The sequence below is a fragment of the Schistocerca americana genome, chromosome 2, assembly GCF_021461395.2.
Source record: "Schistocerca americana isolate TAMUIC-IGC-003095 chromosome 2, iqSchAmer2.1, whole genome shotgun sequence".
NCBI lineage: Eukaryota > Metazoa > Arthropoda > Insecta > Orthoptera > Acrididae > Schistocerca > Schistocerca americana.
The window spans coordinates 938,100,365-938,120,844 of NC_060120.1; the positions used below are offsets into that span (position 1 = coordinate 938,100,365).

The 20,480-nt window shown below is 44.4% G+C and overlaps 1 protein-coding gene and 1 non-coding gene across 5 annotated transcripts in view; both read right to left on the reverse strand.

Moving 5' to 3' along the window:
• LOC124596031 (disks large 1 tumor suppressor protein) overlaps nt 1-20,480 on the reverse strand; it is a 940,679-nt gene that overhangs the window by 238,363 nt on the left and 681,836 nt on the right. The window lies entirely within an intron of this gene.
• Nucleotides 3,011-3,085, reverse strand: Trnal-caa. Its single transcript has one exon. It is a non-coding gene; the product is annotated as a tRNA-Leu (tRNA).

Consider the following 20,480-nt stretch of genomic DNA (forward strand, 5'->3'; position numbering starts at 1 on the left):
AGAAATACAGTGGCCGACATAAATGTTGCATAACGCTTTGTTGGCAATACTGGACATAATAGAAAGAAAAAAGATGAACGCATTTCCACTTGAAAATCACATATAAAAAAACTTCTTACGAACTATTGCACTGCACACACTACAATTTCTGCTCACTGTCATTTTGCATAACACATTGTTTATAAACGAACTTCCCGTCCTCGTAACTGGAGACACTTTTGAATGTGTTTAGGCACACAATTTTTTCGGATAAGCCTCTACAGCGGACCTATCAGCGCCAATCCCGCTCCAATGCGAGGATGGCATCCCGATACTTCACACTAATCATCATCCTGCAGCCCAGCGCACAGCGGTCATACAGAATTCCACCTCAAAACATGACTGAACTGCGGTCTACTATATGGTTAGGGTTTACGGGTTACCTCCACACGCAAGTATCTGTAGTGTTAGCATGGAGACAGAGAAGGGTCTTAACGGAAAAAAGCGTTGTGTCCCACTGCTGCCTAGTCCACAAGGGTGGCTTCGTGCCCATGCTACTTGAGCCCCTCTCCGAACCCAATTCAGGGGAGGAGCTTTGAGATGTCTGCCACATAATCGCTGCTCATGGAGTCTATTTCCTATCATTTGAGTTGACACCTGCGCTCCTGAAGCTGCTTGGGTTGGCCGCCGTAAGCGTGTAGCGTTGTGTTGACCGTTTCCACTTGCTGTTGAACGCAGATATCGGTCCTGAGCACTCGTTGCTTTTCTTCTGCGACCAGTTCTGTGACGATCGTCGACTGATCCTGTCGCTAAGAACTTATGCCTAGAGTTCGAGGCACATCACTTTCGCTCACCGCGACATTCGCTGCGACGGTGAGCCGTCTATTCCTTGCTCCAGTAGAGTGACTATACGGACCCTTGATCGTACGCTGTTGTCCTAACAATCCTGGAGTAACAACTCTCGTAATTACACACCGCACAAATACAGCGATGTTTACATGTGACACCGTTGCCACACACTACACATAATGCCTCCCCATCATGGCAGAAACATGGACTGTTTCCGTTAGAATTACATTACAGACAAAGCAATGTATTGATACCATGACGTATTTCTGGATAACCATGTTCAGTGTTAAAGTTCTGGCAGTGTATTACATTTATTTTGGCCACTGTATTACTGAGGATACCCAACAACAGTACGACATTTGTGGATCAATAATTTTATGGTCAAATGATTTCAAACGAGTGGTAGCCTCCTCAGTTTCCTGATTTTATCCCCACTTTATTTCTCGCGGGGATACCTAAGCGATGCTGCTTACTAACCCACCACCAAGCTATTGCCATATCGCAGGAAAAAGTGAACCACATGTTGCTGATATCCTCAGAAGATCCTGTACGAACATCCCCCATATGCCTCTATCCGACGCCTTTGCTAGCATCATAACCTCAAGACTGGCAATAGCAAGAATCGGAAAGTCGTAAATTATGGGAAGATATAACCGTGTCCACAGAGAAGGAAATTAAATAATTGTATGATAATGTTTCACGTTGACGGCGTTTTTAAAAGTGGCATTACAGAGAATGTTGCCATACTGATCGCTCTTACGCGCACACTTCGCTAACACTTCATAAATGGCTTAAAGTATCTATATAAAATTTTTGACAATATATGAGGGTCAGTTCAAAAGTTCTGCACGTTCAAATATAGAACTGAAGAAAATCATGTATCTCACAAAATACCTTTTCTGGCCTTCAGTATAATCTCCATTCTTGCATTTGACTGGTTCCCAACGGTTTGGCAACTTCTGTATTCCGGACAGGGCTCCTAGCGCTCTGATTACTCGGGTCACATCATTGGAAGCTTCATCATCAATGTCTGACGGGCTCATATCAGAACGGTATGGTGGGTAGAGAATTATTTCCCGTATGTATTTGTCGAGCGTTTATCTTACTGGTAGGGCAATGTGGGGTCTTGCATTATAGTGCAAAAACATGACACCAGCTGGAAGCATGTGAGGCCGCCTTTGATGAATTTTCGGTCGTAAAATGTTTTGCAGAAACAGCTTGTAATACGCGCCTGTTAACGACGTCCCCTGAGGTACTCAATTCGTAGCTATGACTCCCCTCATTTCATATGCGAAGGTCATCCTCAGTTTCACCTTTGACTGTTGGGGGCGGAATTTCTTCGGACGTGGAGTGACGGAAGTTTTCCACTGTGACGAGCGAGGCCATTTCTGGTTCAAAATCTCCTATTCATGTTTCATCAATAGCAACAATCCTTTCCAGAAATTATTCTTCTTCTGTTCGATAACTCTGAAGCAATTCTTCTGCGTCCCGCTTTCTAATCTTCACTCAAGACGATGCAGAACCCAATTGGCAGCAACTTTTCTCGTCTTTGACTTCTCAGTTGTGATTTTGTACACTGAAGTGACAGATATTCTGGACTCATATGTAATTCCCTCGTATGTTTTTCGTCGGTCCTCTCTCACTATGTCATCAACAATAACCTGACAGGTGTCGTCTGTTGCAGTTGATGGCCTTCCATTTCTTGTGTTGTTCTCAGCGCTTACCCGACCGCCACGGAAACGAGCAGCCCAGTGTGATACTGTGCTACGACCCACACAACTACCTCAAAGCGCTGTAGATACTATTGGGTTTATTCCACGTAGAAATCGACTTCGATGCAGGAACGCTGGTCTCTAAACGACGCAGCCATGCGAACCAGTAACTACATATACGACAGTCACATCCAAAGTCTCTGTCACAACTGACATGAATTACAATTTGACGACGATTACAATTTGACGACGCCATCGTAACGGCCGCGCAGTATTCAGAATTTTTTAAATGATCCTCGTAGCATCCAAATGATCGCACTCTACGTTGTATGTTTGATTCAGATTACTTTTTATTTACTTATAAATTGAAACAACTAGTGATTTTAAACTGACCCATGTACCCAGAATGAGATTTTCACTCTGCAGCGGAGTGTGCGCTGATATGAAACTTCCTGGCAGATTAAAACTGTGTGCCCGACCGAGACTCGAACTCGGGACCTTTGCCTTTTGCGGGCAAGTGCTCTACCAACTGAGCTACCGAAGCACGACTCACGCCCGGTATCACAGCTTTACTTCTGCCAGTACCTCGTACCTTTTGACCCATGTACCTTTCTTTCAGTATTGTGTACCTAGTGAAAGAGACCTACTCGTTTAGATTGAGTGCAACGAACTAGATTACGAGGCAGGGAGGTGAGCTAGACTAGGGTAGAATCTGCGCGGTGGGATAACGTCCGGTAGTCTGATACACTGGCCAGTCGGAACGTGGTTGTTAGGCTGTTTTCCATGTTCGTTTAGGCAAATGCTGGGCTCGTTCCCAATCTTCGCTGCACGAAGTACGACGATGCTCGTACAGTTATAATACGATACCATACAGATCAAAAGTTACACAATTCACAGACAGAAGAGGGACACGACTTTACTCCGTTAGGTCAACTGAACGATTAAGGTGTCCGGTATAGCATCCACCAACGAAGTTATTACAATTCTGCCAAATCACGAAAAACATGCTGCCACTACGGCGAGATAAACGCTACCAAATGGAGAGGTAGCTCGTGGGGCAAGGAGACAGGTTATTGTTTGCAGTGACGAAACTGGTAAAACAGCCAGAGATGTGCGGCCCATATCTGGTGGAACAGTGCAGTTTTTCACCTCTGTCATGTTAACAGAGCGCAATGAGGCTGAAACTGCGTTGTGCCCAGCAGTCGTTCGCTTGTAATGCAGTTCACAATGGACTATTTTTAAAAAATAATCTTACACTACAATTATATAACCTATACTACCGTACTCATTTTTTCATAAGCTTAATTGAAAACTTAACAGGTCTGTTGATAAAAAGGTTCAGTCATTAAGAAGAGCGCGGAAGCACTTGCTTTTCTGCGCAGTTATCGTCTGTTGAGACCTGTTACGTTATCCCGATTAGCTAATGCATCCATGTGATATAGAACACAGCACACACCCAGACCGGTTCTGCAGATGTTGGTATAGCACGGCAATAACAGCTTTTTCTCTATTTTGTTTGCTGTGTTCATTCCACTAGCTGCAGTGTACATTCTGCCTGCGTACACATTAAAGTAAACACTGTCCTAGCATCGAAAACACCACTGTAGGGTGACAAAGACCATAGATCACAACGCACCGTGTAACTGTCAGCGAAGATGGAAATAAAAACAAGAACCGGATGTGCCGTGATTACTACGGCTAATTTAAATGAGCCGGCTATAAATTTTCGTCGATGCGCTCGCAATTCCCTTTAACTAGACGCGCAACGCGACGCTATAATGCCGGAACCCAAATTGAGCGCTTTCCAACTCTACTGATTTACAACGACTAGCCTGATGAACTTTGGTCAATTTGCCACTAATGGTACACCGCTACACTCTAATTTTGTTCCGCATACTGCACACAAGAGCGGGTGCCCAACAGATATTTCGGCTCCGGGAGGGGGGGGGGGGGGGGGGGGGGAGGCGAAATAAGCCATCAGCTCTAACCTCCTGTTTAGAATCAGAACAAATTTATAGCCCCAGAGGCTTTATGTACGCAAACAACAGCTGTTAATGTCAAACACTTCTTTATCGTGCCGTACGTACAAAGTGGCGCCCATAGAGGTCTCACTGAAATCCAGTCTATATCATAAACCTGGGGTTCAAAATTTTCACCAGGCAACACCAGTGTGAAATCTCGCTGTCAACGCACACGAGGAGGACAGCTAATTGTCCGTTGCAGGTTATAGAACTTGTTTAAATCAGAAATATTTCAATAAGTACGTGCTCCGACTACAGTCTCAACATTTCACTTTCGAATTCTATTTTCGAAGCTTAAATTCACGATATGCGCATCACAGATGTTTGAACTTCGTATCTAGAAGGAGAAAATGGATGATCACGATTTCTACTGTATTTGTTTACGTGCCAACCTACGCAAGAGGTGTACCGTAACAGCTGCAGGATAAACGTCTTGTAACATTAATTCACATTCCTTCCCCAGCACGCCGCCTAACTAGGTCATTATAGGAGACTGACACTGAATATGGTCGTGTGCGGATATGTAAGGGCGGTGACACACGCAACTGCAAGCTTGAAAAGCATGCACGTGCAAGCATCTCATATAAGCAAGCCTGTTCAACTAACCATATGAGCAACACGCTAGGACGACGATGATTTGCTCGTTGTAATAAAGTAATCGTGTGGTTTGGTATAAAGACCGGTTAATGAAACGAAAAACTTGTCCGCACATCAATTTGCTCTGTGAGTAAGATATTCCCAGGTGATTGGTAAACTGTATTTGAATTTCCTTTCACTCTTAGCACCACTGATTACAAAACCAGGATACAAACATAAGAAAAGCATTATAACATTACGCAATACTGATAACTGCGATTTCTCGCGAGCTGAAAGGGTTATGAAACTTAAAACACTTCTACGCGAGTGTTGGCTTATGCACTTACTCTCTTCCTGGCCCAGATTAACTTATCTTACGTTTCTTCCTTCTTTCCTTCCCCCCTCCCCGGTAGTTAATCACGGAAGAATTTTCTTCTTAATAACAATCTGTTTGTTGCAAGTGTAATGTACGCAACATCTTTCTTTGCCTTACCATGACAGATTCTAGATTTTAAGGAAACCATGGAAAAAGTAAGTCTGGGTGACCGGACGGAGATTTGAACCGCCGCCGTCCCGAATGCGAGACCAGCACCTGCGCAAAGTCATTCAGCTGCTTCAGAGGACTGGAAGAAAAATTATGAGGGACAACGAAACCTATTTGGCAAGATGTTCAAACCCTGTCGCTGCATCGCTTGAAGAAAAAGACTATTGTACGAGGAATCCGCATCATAGCTGTAGAAAGTGTTTGTGGACTGAAGTGGAAAACAAGCGACAAGAGATTACGCACAACAAATTTAAGCTGGCGTCCCTATAGCCCAACTGAAAAAGAAACCGTGGGTCCAGCTGAAAGTGTGTTGCAATGAACAGGGTTTACGCAGCTAAATCAAGAATCAATGGGGCCTCTGAAAAACGACCTCAGTGACTGTGATGCTTAAAGACTAAATACCACGCCACGGAGGCCTGAATTCCCAGAGAGAGAGAGAGAGAGAGAGAGAGAGAGAGAGAGAGAGAGAGAGAGAGAGAGACCAGCCTTGCAAACACTACATAAGGCTTGGAATGAAAGAGTTCGGGAGGCGATCCACAGGGCAACAACATCTACAACCAACAGCGATGGGTACAGGTTATTTTGAGTAAAACACATAAATATATATTTTCTTGCAATTTAATACCACTGTTTCCATTTGCACTGCGACGCATACGATAAACGTAAAAACCAAACAGAGATTACATAAAATGAGGGCAAAATATAGTGTCAGTATGCAGCCAGCACCTTTCCAGTACACCCAAAACTTGGAAATTGGTATTGGACCACGACTCACACCCAGACTCTTGGTTTCCGCGGGCCAATATCAGAGGTACTGGCAGAAATGAAGTTGTGAGGGCGCCTTGCACTGAGAAATCACTATCAACAGAAGGAACACTGCACGCGAAATCCTGTTCCAGGTTTCGAATCCACACGCAGTTTCACGGGAAGTTTCGAAACAGCGTACACTCCGTTGCACTGTGTAAGATTCACACTGCCGGCCGGAATGGTCGAGCGGTTCTAGGCGCTTCAGTCTGGAACCGCGCGACCGCTACAGTCGCAGGTTCGAATCCTGTCTCGGTTTAAGTAGTTCTAGGGGAGTGATGACCTCAGCTGTTAAGTCCCATAGTGCTCAGAGCCATTTGAACCATTTTTTGTAAGATTCACTCCGTCTCCAAAGCTGTAAATGTCTGACGGGCAGACTACCGTCAACTGTCATATGCTCTCAGTCCAAGGGATACTGGGCGAACTTTATACGATCATCTCATGTCCGTTTTCTGGCCCATAATAAAAAGCCAACAGCTTCGAATCATTCTACTCACCTGAGCAGACTTGTCTTTCCTTTCAATCCACACGTGAGTTCTACCAGCCCATAGAATGAAAAGGGACTTAAAATTGAGACCTTCCAGGGCATAAAAAAGGTGAAATAAAATTCGTCGATGTCATGAATGCTAATTCTCTAACACACTGACCCAACTGACGATTGATCAGCTGATCACAACACTATCACAGAATAAGGACTTTCCTGACATTAAAACAGTGTGACCGAGTGGGAGTCTTGCCTTCGGTACACACTTTTAATCCGCCGGAAGTTTCGAAACAGGGTACACTCCAGTCATATTCATTAAGGATATGTACTGTCCGTTATTCTTTTGCTTTTACCGAATCCCCTTTGAACATAAGCAATTAACCTGTCGTCCCCACTTTTACTATCTATGAACATACACAAGTAGTATATAAGGCATTCTCTGTGAATTCCACCAATGGGTTATTAGACGCAGAGTAGCGCTGAAGATGATGGGCAGGAAACTCGTTCATACGTCGCTTCCAGACGACGCATCCATACTGCTGATAAACATAGAAATTTTTCATCATCAATCAATATTATATCCTGGCATCTCGATACGACTGTTAACAACTGGCTTCGTATGTGAGGGGCTTCAGAGTGTAAGTTACGTATTATTATAACAGGCCAATTAACTTCTATTGAACGTTGCGCTACACTTCAAACTGACAAATATACGTGACACAACTTTTCAAATTAGGCAACAAGTCTCCGTATATAACGGTAGGAACGTATTACCAAGCGTTCAGTTACTGGACGATAGAAATCATCTCCTTGAACACGAAACGACCCACTGCCTGAACGACTCATCGCTGGAAAATCTCTCCCCCCAAGACGTTCTTTCAGATTGCCGACAAGACAAAAATGGAAATCTCATGGTGAAAGATATGGATTGTATGACGGGTGTTCCCAAACCTCCCATCGAAAACGTTGAAGCAAAGCTTGTGTTGTGCGTGCCGCGCGGGGTGTTGGGACTGTCGCCCAGATGTACAATGCCTTTGCTTAATTTTTCACGCCTGTCGTTCTTTACGGAGCTGCGCAGCTATGTAGCATTAATGGTTGTGCGCTTAGCCATAAACTCTGCGTACACAGCTCATTCAAAGTCGAAGAAAGCTTTGGTTATGGCGTTCCCTGCTAATGGCGCAAGTTGGCATTCTTCCATGGAGGCGAAGAGTGTGCCTGTACCACATGGATTCATGTCTCATCGCTGGTAATGTGATTCAGCTTATGAAATCATTGCCTTCCGACGCAGTACCGCTCAAGAAAGTCCAGAAATGTCATAACCCTTGCAGCTTTGTGCGCAGGTGACAGTGGTCGCGGAACTCACAATGAGCACAATTTCCGATACTCCAGATGATCTCGGTGATGGAGGAGCACTGCCTATTATGATTGCATCAGCTGAGCAATGTCAACAAGTCACTTTGCGACTGCTGTGAAGCACTTCCTCGATTGCATGGAGAGTGTCTCCTGTGGTCGATGTTGATGGCGTTCCTTCCGATCAGCACCAACCAAGTCTTTGCGTCCTAGGTCAAATTGTTAGCATCACTTCTCTATGGCTGGACGCGACACTGCATTTTTCCACATAGCGCCGCGATTTCACGGCGAACCTCTGTGCAATTTAGCCTTTGGCCACAAGGATCTTGGTGTACCGCGCACTTTAACTTTGGAGTACGCCCCCAATTGCTGCGCCACTTCACCCGTTCACTACAAATGCACCAGTTACCCGTCCGCAGCAGAACTGTGTCTAGAGGAAACAATGATCACTTAACTCTCTTCTGACAACGTGCCACTCTCGTTGTCCCTGCGTAGATGCATTACCGCTTCAGTACAATGACATTTGTCCAACGTTCAGCGTCCATGCCTCTTGTACATTACGGCGCTGTCGGCTGTTCGCTTGTCAACGCCCTAAACTCAGGATGATGATGGGTTTATGGGACGCTCAACTGCGCGCTCATCAGCGCCCGTACAAAGTCCCAATTTTTTCACAGTCCAATTTTTTACACAGTCCAATCTAGTCACTGTCACGAACGATGATGAAATAACACAAACACCCAGTCCCCAGGCAGAGAAAATCCCCAACTCGGCCGGGAATCGAACCCGGGATCACGAGATCCAGAGGCAGCAACGCTAGCCACTAGACCACGAGCTGCGGACCCTAAATTCAGGGAAAGGTTTCTGCTACTCTGCTGAGACCAAGTCTGTTTCCGCGCGACATAAACAAAATTAAAAGAGTCTCTCTCTCTCTCTCCGTCCCCAGTGAACGCAGGGTCACGGAGAATTTCTGCAGCACGTGTGTGGGTGGAGATGAGCTCTATTCAGGGCCACAAAGTCTGACACCGCGCGACAGTTAACAGTCTTGACTGGAACTGCTTTCTTGCTCCGTCGCGTTCTCAGCTTCGGGACACCTGACGGGAGACCGTATTACTTTGGCTTTAAATAGACTGCGTCGCCACGAAAACGAATCTCAACCGAACGAGGGGACAAACATTCCAAACACGGCTGCCTCACGTAAATAGCCGACTACTCCTCCGGAAGCATCGTAAAAGTCAGAAGACACAAACATGGTCTAAGCAAAGAAGGAAAGCAGCTGCTATAAATGCGTCCTAAGCTTCAGCACTACACCGAATAAACGATTTACGTTCTGGCATTCTCTTACAAGACACGTGACTTATATTCTTGTCTACCACACACAAGCAACTAATTTCATTGTGCCTTAAGATAGCTTAACCAAATGTGTAACACGAGTGCAACACATACTGAATTCACAATGAATAAAGCGGTTACGAACGGCTATAAGTATTTAATGCAAAGCAACGCGTTGATAACACTTACATAGAATATAAAAATAAATTCAAAATTTCGACTGCTGCGCAACGAAAGGTAATGTGCTCTGTGCAGCACAAATATGTAAGCTCCATTTTGTCCATGAACCAAGTGTGTCAACCTAGACATGCTTCAGCAATCGCTGATGCCACAGCACAATATGAATTCAGCGGATTACATCTTTCAGCAAAATGGAGCACCCACACTTTGCAGAATGTAGCACAGCGTTCAGAGCAACAGTCAGTGTACTGACTGTACTGCGTGATTGTAGGAGATTGTGACATGTGGTTTTTTATCACGATCATGTTCAGGAAATCATTGACAGTAAGTATGTATAATGCTATTGTCATATAAATTTGAATTCGCGCTATTGCTTCTATGGACGGTTTCGAAATGAAACCACTGGAACAACATGTTCTTTTGATGCAAAGTCATTAAATTGTATGACCATTTTTGCTCGTTATTTATGACGATAATTTATTTGAGGTGTTATGAGTTCAAAATCATGGGTGGTTGGAAATGGTTCAAATGGCTCTGAGCACTATGGGACTCAACTGCTGAGGTCATTAGTCCCCTAGAACTTAGAACTAGTTAAACCTAACTAACCTAAGGACATCACAAACATCCATGCCCGAGGCAGGATTCGAACCTGCGACCGTAGCGGTCTTGCAGTTTCAGACCGCAGCGCCTTTAACCGCACGGCCACTTCGGCCGGCCGGTGGTTGGAAACTTTTATTTCCAAAGTGGAACCACATCCTTAAAACGATTGTTTCCTTTTAGCCGATTTCTTCCTGTATTCGTTGCTTATGAACACGATAGAGGCGAATTTCGTGAAAAATTTGGAAACTGTTTTTTTTTATATTATTGGGAATCAATGAGGTGTCAACAACGTATTGGCCACCCCTAAACCTGTCAACAATAGCAGTAACTAAATAACACAGAAAGACTTCAGCAAACTCTATATTTGTAACTCCTTACACAATATCGTCAGTGGCAACAAAATTACACATTATTTACAAATTTGTTTTGCTAGATATCGAAAAGTACGAAGTATTGCAAGAAAATTAAAAAAAACTTTATTTACCGTATTAACCAGCTGATTTTGGTTAACTAACGAAACAAAATAGCAAGCAAAGTGTCTTTTTGACAGTTGACTACACTTCCCCTTAATAAAATGGAATGCGCACGGGGACAAGGAAACGCATTTTGAGTAGCTGCCTACACAGTACCTCAAGTAATAAGGAATCTATGACTGGTACCCACGTGCGTATTTCGTGAGCTCTTTGTTTCCCGTAGCGTTGCAGATTGTCCTAAATATTTGGTAACAATGGCATTAATAGGCTAGCAATAATGACGGCACCTGTATCAGTGTACCGCATCTGCTGTGTGAAGGCAATTTATTCGGTCACTATTATTGACAGTTTCTCTCTTTAAATAGCCTATTTTAACGGCACAACTGTTATCGCAGGCGGAAGACATAAATGCTCACAATCCCAACAGCTCGTAAATGGGTCATCAGTTTTACAGAAATGTCATTCAGTTTTATAAGTGATTCTCTTGCCACTTGATTTCAATTCTACTACTGGGATGCCTGTGGCATCAAGGTTACACGCAAGTCGTGAGCAAGGTCATTAAAGAGCTGCCCGCGAGCGCGTCCGCAACTTCCGCGTAACGACGAGTGTGTCTCAACAGCATGTTCACGCACATGCGCATAACAGTGAGAAATCGTTACGCCATCAAGGTTCCAAACAGGAAAGAACCAAGCCTTGTCTAAGAGTTATGACTCATAATACAGAAGCATATTTTCTTATGCCTAGGTATTCGCACACATTCCATTTCCGCGCGACCATTTTTCAGGTTAACAGCCCATTTTTTCACACCATAAAATCGGTGTAGCTGTGTCAGAGGAAAAGACACTACATACACAGACGGAAAGGCCGAGACCTAAGTCCTGGTGCGGCCGTCCTCACTTAGATTTTCCGTTATTTCCCAAAATTCTTTCAGGCAGTGCAGAATTTGTCGCCTCAACAAAACCTCTGCAGCCATTCTATACCGAAGTAGTTAATGCTTCAAACCAGCTTCATTCGTCCTTCGACTGAGAACTTCATGTCTTTCACTTGCGTCCGTTTTAATACATGCACAGCCGGTGAGAATCAAATGTTCAAATGTGTGTGAAATCTTATGGGACATAACTGCTAAGGTCATCAGTCCCTAAGCTTACACACTACTTAACCTAAATTATCCTAAGGACAAACACACACACCCATGCCCGAGGGAGGACTCGAACCTCCGCCGGGACCAGCCGCACAGTCCACGACTGTAGCGCCCTAGACCGCTCGGCTAATCCTGCGCGGCCCGGTGAGAATCAAAGCAAATGTTAAAGATTAATAAAAACCGTACTAATCTTGTTATCCTAACAGCTCAATGACAAAAAAAAACAACATTCATACGTAAAGCCATTTCTATCAATGTTGTCGTTGTCGTTGTTATTGTTGTTGGTGATGGTGGTGGTGTCTTCGACGATTCTTTGATGGCTCAGGATGTATCTTATCAACAAATTCCTTCTGTTAGTAAAATTGTGCCATAATTTTCTCTCAATTCATTGCAGTACCTCCTCATTAGTTACTCGATCCATTCATCGAATCTTCTTCAACATTCTTCTGTATCACTACAACTCAAAAGCTTCCATTCTCTTCTATGCATTGTTCATCGTCCGTGTTTCACTTTCATAGAAGACTAAATTCCAGACACTTTCAGCAACGATTCCCTAACAGTTAATTTTGTATTACATGTCAAAATACTTTCATTTTTAGAAGATACGAGGGCCAGTCAGAACGTAATGCCTCCTTTTCTCTCTCCTCCATTACTTTGGTAATATAGTAATCATGAATTTGGCGCACTTCTGCAAACCATCTACAGTCCACTCTAGAAACAGTGTCCTACATCAATAGATTGCCGACACTGACGTACATATAAGACAGCGTTCTGTGACTGAATTCCTTACTACTAAAGGTAAAACGTCCAATCGCATCCATGAAAAGCATCTGAAGGTGTGTGGAGATGCTGCAGTGGACATGAACATCCTCCTTAGCTCCTGAATGTTGGGGTTGAAATGTATCTGCAACTTTTTTGTGATTAGAATAACAGTTATAAAAACGGTCTTAAGGTGCACACGAAGAACATTTATTTATTAATGACCGGTTACGGAGCGCCTGTCCATTATCCAATCAGCTGTAAGTGTAAGTCTTGCGTTATACCACTTACAAAAGTGGAAAATTGGCCATGAAATCAATAATGTGCTCATAGGTGTCAGAGCGAAAACTTGACAGCGATGAACACATGTGGAGATCATGTTATCTATTATGACACTGATTTCACGGCCAATTTTCCACTTGTATGAGTGTTGTAACTCACGACTTACATTTATGGCTGATCTGATAAGGACAAACACTCCGAAACTGGTCATCGACAGTGAAAAGTTTTTTCTGTGCAGCTTGAGACGCTTTTCGTAGCAGTTATTTTAACTATCCATTCCGTTGAACTGATCATAGACATTTGTTACCTATTAGAAAATTACAATACCATCAGCAAACCTGAGAGTTTTTGTATCATTCCCCCGAACTCTAACTCCCTTTCCCCTGCGTTGCCTATACTGATTGCTCTAAACAACCAGAGGTCGTTTAGAGTACAATTTTTGTGATATACAAATACAAATTTATTCGGAGTAATTATGATAACTGAACAGTCAGTCGAATTCAAAATTTGCACATGCTGAGAAAGTCTTCGATAACAGTGTTCTCCAGTAAAAACAAATTACGTATTAAGTAATAGGAAATGAGACAATTTAACTGATACAGTCAACCATTCAGAAAAACCATGCTTCAATTTCGATATATATCAAATGCGGCGGCTTCCTCGACAGTCTACCCGAAATGCTTGTTTTCAATTATAACATGTGCTTCACACCGCACCCCGAGTTTAAGCTGTGATGTTGCCGCTGGAGATAAGCGCACACAGGAGCGCTATTCAACAGCGGCGGACAGGCCGGTCTTTTATAACGCCACCGCGCCAGGGTGACCACCCCAGCGGCCAACCGCGCTGCGAGATAGCGTCTTTCATTTGCGGTAAATTCTAGCATTATCTGACCGGCCGCAAGCGCGGACAGGGAAAAACACTCAACGCGGCCGATCCTGGCGCGTGGATAGAATGTGTAACTAAGGGTCAAGACCCAAAAACATGGCCACACGGCGCGGCGCGGGGCTACTTGGCTGTTTCTTGCGGTCGCACTACAACCGGACCGTCTTCTGGAGGGCTAGACCGTACATTTCTAGCCGCCGCGAACTGTAAAGCAGAACTCACTTCCAGTAAACAGCCGGCTGGAGAGAGATAGTCGACCACCACCTCTTTCGAAATTTTGCATCTGTATCGTTGCTATTCAATCTGTATATTGAGCAAGCAGTAAAGGAAACAAAAGAAAAGTTCGGATCAGGTATTAAAATCCATGGAGAAGAAATAAAAACTTTGATGTTCGCCGATGACACTAATTCTGTCAGAGGCAGCAAAGGACTTGGAAGAGCAGTTAAACGGAATGGGCAGTGTCTTGAAAGGAGAGTATAAGATGAACATCACAAAAGCAAAACGAAGATAATGGAATGTAGTCGAATTAAGTCGGGTGGTGCTGAGGGAATTGGATTAGGAAATGAGACACTTAAAGTAGTCAAGGAGTTTTGCTATTTGGGGAGCAAAAATACTGATGATAGTCTAAGTAAAGAGGATATAAAATGTAGACTGGCAATGGCAAGGAAAGCGTTTCTGAAGAAGAGAAATTTGTTAACATCGAATATAGATTTAAGTGTCAGGAAGTCGTTTCTAAAAGTATTTGTATGGAGTGTAGCCACGTATGGAAGTGAAACATGGACGATAAATAGTTTAGACAAGAAGAGAATAGAAGCTTACGAAATGTGGTGTTACAGAAGAATGCTGAAGATTCGATGGGTAGATTACATAACTAATGAGGAGTTACTGAATAGAATTGAGGAGGAGTTTGTGGCACAACTTGACTAGAAGAAGGAATCGGTTGGTAGGACATGTTCTGAGAGATCAAGGGATCACCAATTTAGTATTGGAGTACAGCGTGGAGGGTAAAAATCGTAGAGGGAGAACAAAAGATGAATACACTAAGCAGATTCAGAAGGATGTACGCTGCAGTAGGTACTGACTGGGAGATGAAGAAGCTTGCACAGGATAGAGTAGCACGGAGAGCAGCATCAAACCAGTCTCAGGACTGAAGACCACAACAAAAACATCGTTGCCCTTGGTCTGGGTTACGCTGGAAAGCGATAGTTTGGTAGCGAGTTCGCGAAGCCAACGAATACGTGTGTGAAATTAGTTGTGGAGACACAGTGATCTGTCGTGAAGCCTGATTTCTACATTCGCGCCATTGGAAACGCGCTTTGACATATTTAACGCGCTTTTTGTAATAAAACAAACTGCAAATTAAATTCAGAAAACTTCATACAATGGGCATATCTCCAACGAGTATTTTCTTGCGTATTATGTATGAATAGCGCATATAAGCTACGACAGATGCAAATATCCATTATGTAACTTTATCAATTATGGGACAAAAGCAATTTCTTGTATGTTATCCTAACGCTATGAACTACGTAGAGATGTACACAAATTACTGTTATCAAAACATTTCATTATTTTTTCATTGTTGACAGCAAGTATTATTTGAGGGGGAGGGGGCCGACCTTAACACGAAGATCTCAGAAGAACAACTGTCGTGCAATTAATTTAAGAATGATAATAGTACGAAATTCGCACAATTTTGAATAGTATTTTACACATTATACAATAAAATTGTGTGCTCATCATTATCAAAATTTGACTCAGCACTACGATTGTGAACACAGGCCTGAAGACAACGTTTGTGTGAGTGTAATTGCTGTTTCCTTGAGCTGTTTCGAACAACTCGTACATTCGAGAAGTCAGGCTTTCTGTTAGATCTTTTCTTATACTCAAACCTCCAGTTGTCAGATAATCAGATCGGTACCAAACGTACATCGATAGTATCAACCGAAACACCGGTGTACTTTGTGCTATGCTCTGCGTAAACGGTACTTAATAAGTACCACATGATCTACTGAGCATAGGAAAAGCTTTACCGTGAGCACCTGTCGTGTCTAGTTCGTCATGCCAAGGGTCCCGGGTTCGGTCCTGGTCATGGCAGTTTTTGTACTGTAGTACGTGCGAAATTGTTATTTGGAACAACATGTTCGTGGCATGTAAAAGCACTGTTCTGAGTTTATTATGTACAACGATGCTACGGTCCGCCAGTCAATTATTATTATTATTACTACTACTATTATTATTACTATTATCACCATCATCATTAGTAATACTTCTCCACGAGTGAAGCAATTATCGCTTTACTCTTCCGTTCCGACTATTTATGTTTATCCTGTGAAACTACAAATTCGCGCCACATATTTACTACTTTCAAATCAACACAGTGAGCGAGGACGGACTGCCAATGCAAAAACTGGCAAGACCAGGCCTCGAACCCGGAAGCCTTGCGATTAACGCTCAATGGGCTCCCCCAATCGGGGCTCTACACGACACACGCCGGCAGTTAAGCTTTTCCTATGTTCCGTAGGTCATCTGCTACTTACTACTTACCGTTTACGCACCTTCTCCTGGACGACAGGACTATATCTGAGCTTTGCTTAACAGTCTGTCGATGTACAACGTTTGGTACCGACTTGACTGACTGACACATCTGAAGGTTTGGATGTCAGTGGAGTGCACTTCCCCTTTCTGTCCTCCCTTATTTGACATCCTGTTTGTTGGTTCTAGATGTAGACTTACAAATCGTGTCGAATTTTTCGGCTTATGAATGTGCGCCTTTACCTGACTAGAATGTTAGCCCATTCACTGCCGCACGCCATCATCACACAATCAGCTGGAAAGTATCCTGTGTCAAATGTAGCTTGCAATTTGCTACTTTATTCTTCGAAAGCTAGCTGCCAAATTTGGAAATTTATATATGCAAAAATAAAAGTGGTTTTACTGAATGTACGTTTTTTTAGGAGAGGGGGGGGGGGGGGGGACATTATATAATTAACCAAAGCCCCATCCCCTGCACATATGGTCCAGTATGTCCAAAATGGCGCGAACGTAGACACCGCAAGACAGATCAACCTGTTACCACATCGCTTATTTGGCATTCGTATTTATTGACTTTGCCAACTTAACAACCAAATTTTCACCTTCCACCCTAACTTCGACTTCAGGCACTTATCTGGTTTAGTGGGACAACATTTTTCATCACTTTTTGATCAGTTAGACTATGTCGGTCTCGAAAATGTTTTTTATTTTCATCCCCGATAAAAACTTTTTAATATATCCAGAGATAAAAAAAATTTTTTCCTCATTTTTTGACCGGACCACGAATATGTTATTTGCAAACATCATTGAAGCTAAATCGGAGCACATCAAAGCACTCGCATAAAATCGCCTCATTCAGTTTACGCTAAAGTCACATAACAGTGTAGTTCAGTGTTTGTTCTGTGCGTTTGTTCTACTAACTCGTAATGACTAGAATTTTCCCTGATTTGACCGAATTTCGTATTGTAAATTAAATGACAATACGTTGTTTTACTGTTTCAAAAGTGATGAAACATATGTCATATTCGTGATCAGCATAGTAAAATTGACGATAATCGGTAAAAAATCAAAGATTTCATGGGAGTCCCCCTAAACTCGATAAGTGCCGACTTCGGGGTATGCTACAGAGCACCTCAACTGAGTTTTCAGGGGAGGGAGGGGTGGCATCATCACACTTCAGCGTCAAAACCAAGTCGTGTTGACCTGCAGTTTATATGTATCGGTACGTCGATATTCGGTGAAGACAACAACAAGAAGACAAGCACAGACACGACCTCTGCGTACCTCGGGCGGACCTTGTCCTTGAGCAGGCGCTTGCCCAAGGCCGATAGCGTGGCGGTCTTCTGCGCGACGCCGACCGCCGCTCCCGAGCCCGCGACGCCGTTGCCCGCGCCGCCGGCGTCGCCCACCACGACGTCGCCGCCGCGCGAAATGTCCAGCTCCGAGTCGCGGAAGCAGTTGCTCAGCGGCACCCACTTGCGCACCGCCTGCGGGGGCGGCAGCCCGTTCTCCTTCACCATGTCCGGCGGGGTGGGCGCGGTCCGATCACTGACACTGCCGATACGCGTGAGCTACTGCGTCGACCACGGCTCTGGCAGGCCGCCGCGTATCTGCATGGTCGCACAACACATCCACCGGCGACACTCGGAAACACACGCACAAACACTGCACACGAGGAAAACACTGGCGGCCGTGCAGAAACTTTTAGGTCGCTGCCACTCGTCAACGTCGCTCTTGTCTTGATTGTCGAATTCTGTGTACGAGCGAGCGCGCGCGCGCGAGAGAGAGTGAGCGGCCAGATACGACGACTGAGAAACACACGAGCGCAGTGCCGCGGCAGCGACCTCTCGGCGAACAAACGGCGCTATCTACCGCGCAGTTCCAACGGCGGTTCGCTGCCCGCCACGGTGCACGCTTCGCAACTGACAATAGGTCCTCCCCGGGCCAACTGAAGGATTTCCCCCGTCGCCGAGTCTGTGCCAGCTGTCCCCCTCCCCCGCTCAGTTCTGCTGCCCCCCTCCCCGCTTACCCCTCCACGCGTGCCATGAAAGCTTACTACAGTGTTTCCCCCACCTCTCGCTCGCTGTGTCACCCGTACGCAGAATGAAGTGAGAGCTCCGGGCCGACGCGCGGGAAACTGTTGTGCCGACACAAGTAACTACTAGCCTGACAAGCAGGTGCAGATCCGGGGTTCGATTCTGCAGGATGCCAGAGTGTGTTTCTGATTTAGAATGATTTTCCAAATATGTTTCATGGTTCCAATGGCTCTGAGCACTATGGGACCTAACATCTGAGGTCATCAGGGAAATACGGAAGCGTCCGATCCCGCCCGTCTGCTTTGACCCATGACGTCACAAATATGGCGGAAACGACCATAAACCACGATTCCGATATGGCGCATATAAAGTCGTTACGTACACATTATGAGGACGAAAATACATCGAAAAACAAACATACACACGTTCCACAAAAAGCCTAATGACACTAACGGGACAACCGCGGGAAATAGGGGGTTTTTGGGTGGGGGAAAAACTAAATAGAAACAAATTTAGACACCTACCCCCATACAAAACGACGAAAAAAACCGACATCACAAAACTCCCAGAATACCACTAAACACAATATCATCTGGAATCCGACACTTCCCTTGACCTATATAGCTCAACAGCAGCTCCCGATCCCATAAATTAGGACCTAACACTTCCCTTGACCTATATAACTCAAAAACATCTCCTGATACCAATACCAACATTCACAGCCACACATTGGGATCGAACACTTCCTTTGACCTGTTACCCTTACGACATCTCAACATACAGCCGTCCATGGTCCGAGACGCCGGAACTATAAGTAAGCCTCATTTCTTCACGACATACTGAACACTTCACGACTTCATCCAAAAATCCGAATACTTGAAGAAATTTTATTAGAGACAACGCACTGTCCCTCATCATAGCCGACAACCGAAAACTGTTGACCCTCTCAGTCATATCCATACCTACCAAAGACATGAAAAAAGCAATTTATCAAAATTCACACACCACGCCGCACTCGCAAACTAAACCAAAAACATCACCTAACACACCACCAGAGAGCACCACCGATCGCATCAAAACGACACCTACAAATATGCCACTCTCACAAACTAAATTCCTCTGAAGGGGCACGGCCGACTTCCTTCCCCATCATTCCCTAATCCGAAGAGACCGATGACCACGCTGTCTGGTCTCCTTCCCCAAACCAACCAACCAACCAACAAACAAACTAAATTCCGCGCCGTCGTGACGTCACATACCACAACAGCCTTACGTCACGGGTCAAAGCCGACGGGTGGGATCGGACGCTTCGGTCGACCCGTCATCAGTCCCCTAGAACTTAGAACTACTTAAACCTAACTAACCTAAGGACATCACACACATCCATGCCCGAGGCAAGATTCGAACCTGCGACCGTAGCGGACGCGCCGTTCCAGACTGAAGCACCTAGAACCGCTCGGCCACATCGCCCGGCCCAAATATGTTTCATGCCCGGTATCTCTTTTTAGGGAGGGGCGATGAGAGTGGTGGCCAACAACCTCTCCAGAGCGTTTTTGTGATTGATCAGTATGTAGGCTACATTAACTGCACAAGGTGACTCTTATCAGCGTTTAAAAACTTACCAAGCGACATAGATGAAGCTGAGACAAGTAATTTAAGACACATGCGCCCCCAAATGTTGGGTAATACCCCAGAAGTGGCTGACAAATTATTTCATCCTGTGTCGTTTGATAACACCGCGGCTGTTTTCTTAAATTACACTGTAGGATATACTGCAACCAGTAACAAGTTGTTTTGAAATGATTTTATTGTACCATTACTAGTTTGGAGTCTGAGTCCATTTTCAGATGTAAGCGTTGACTTCTTTGCAAATTTTACATTTATGTCTTCCTGAAAATCCTTGCTTTACAAGGTTTGATTTCCTTTTCCAGTCCGTGCTGATCG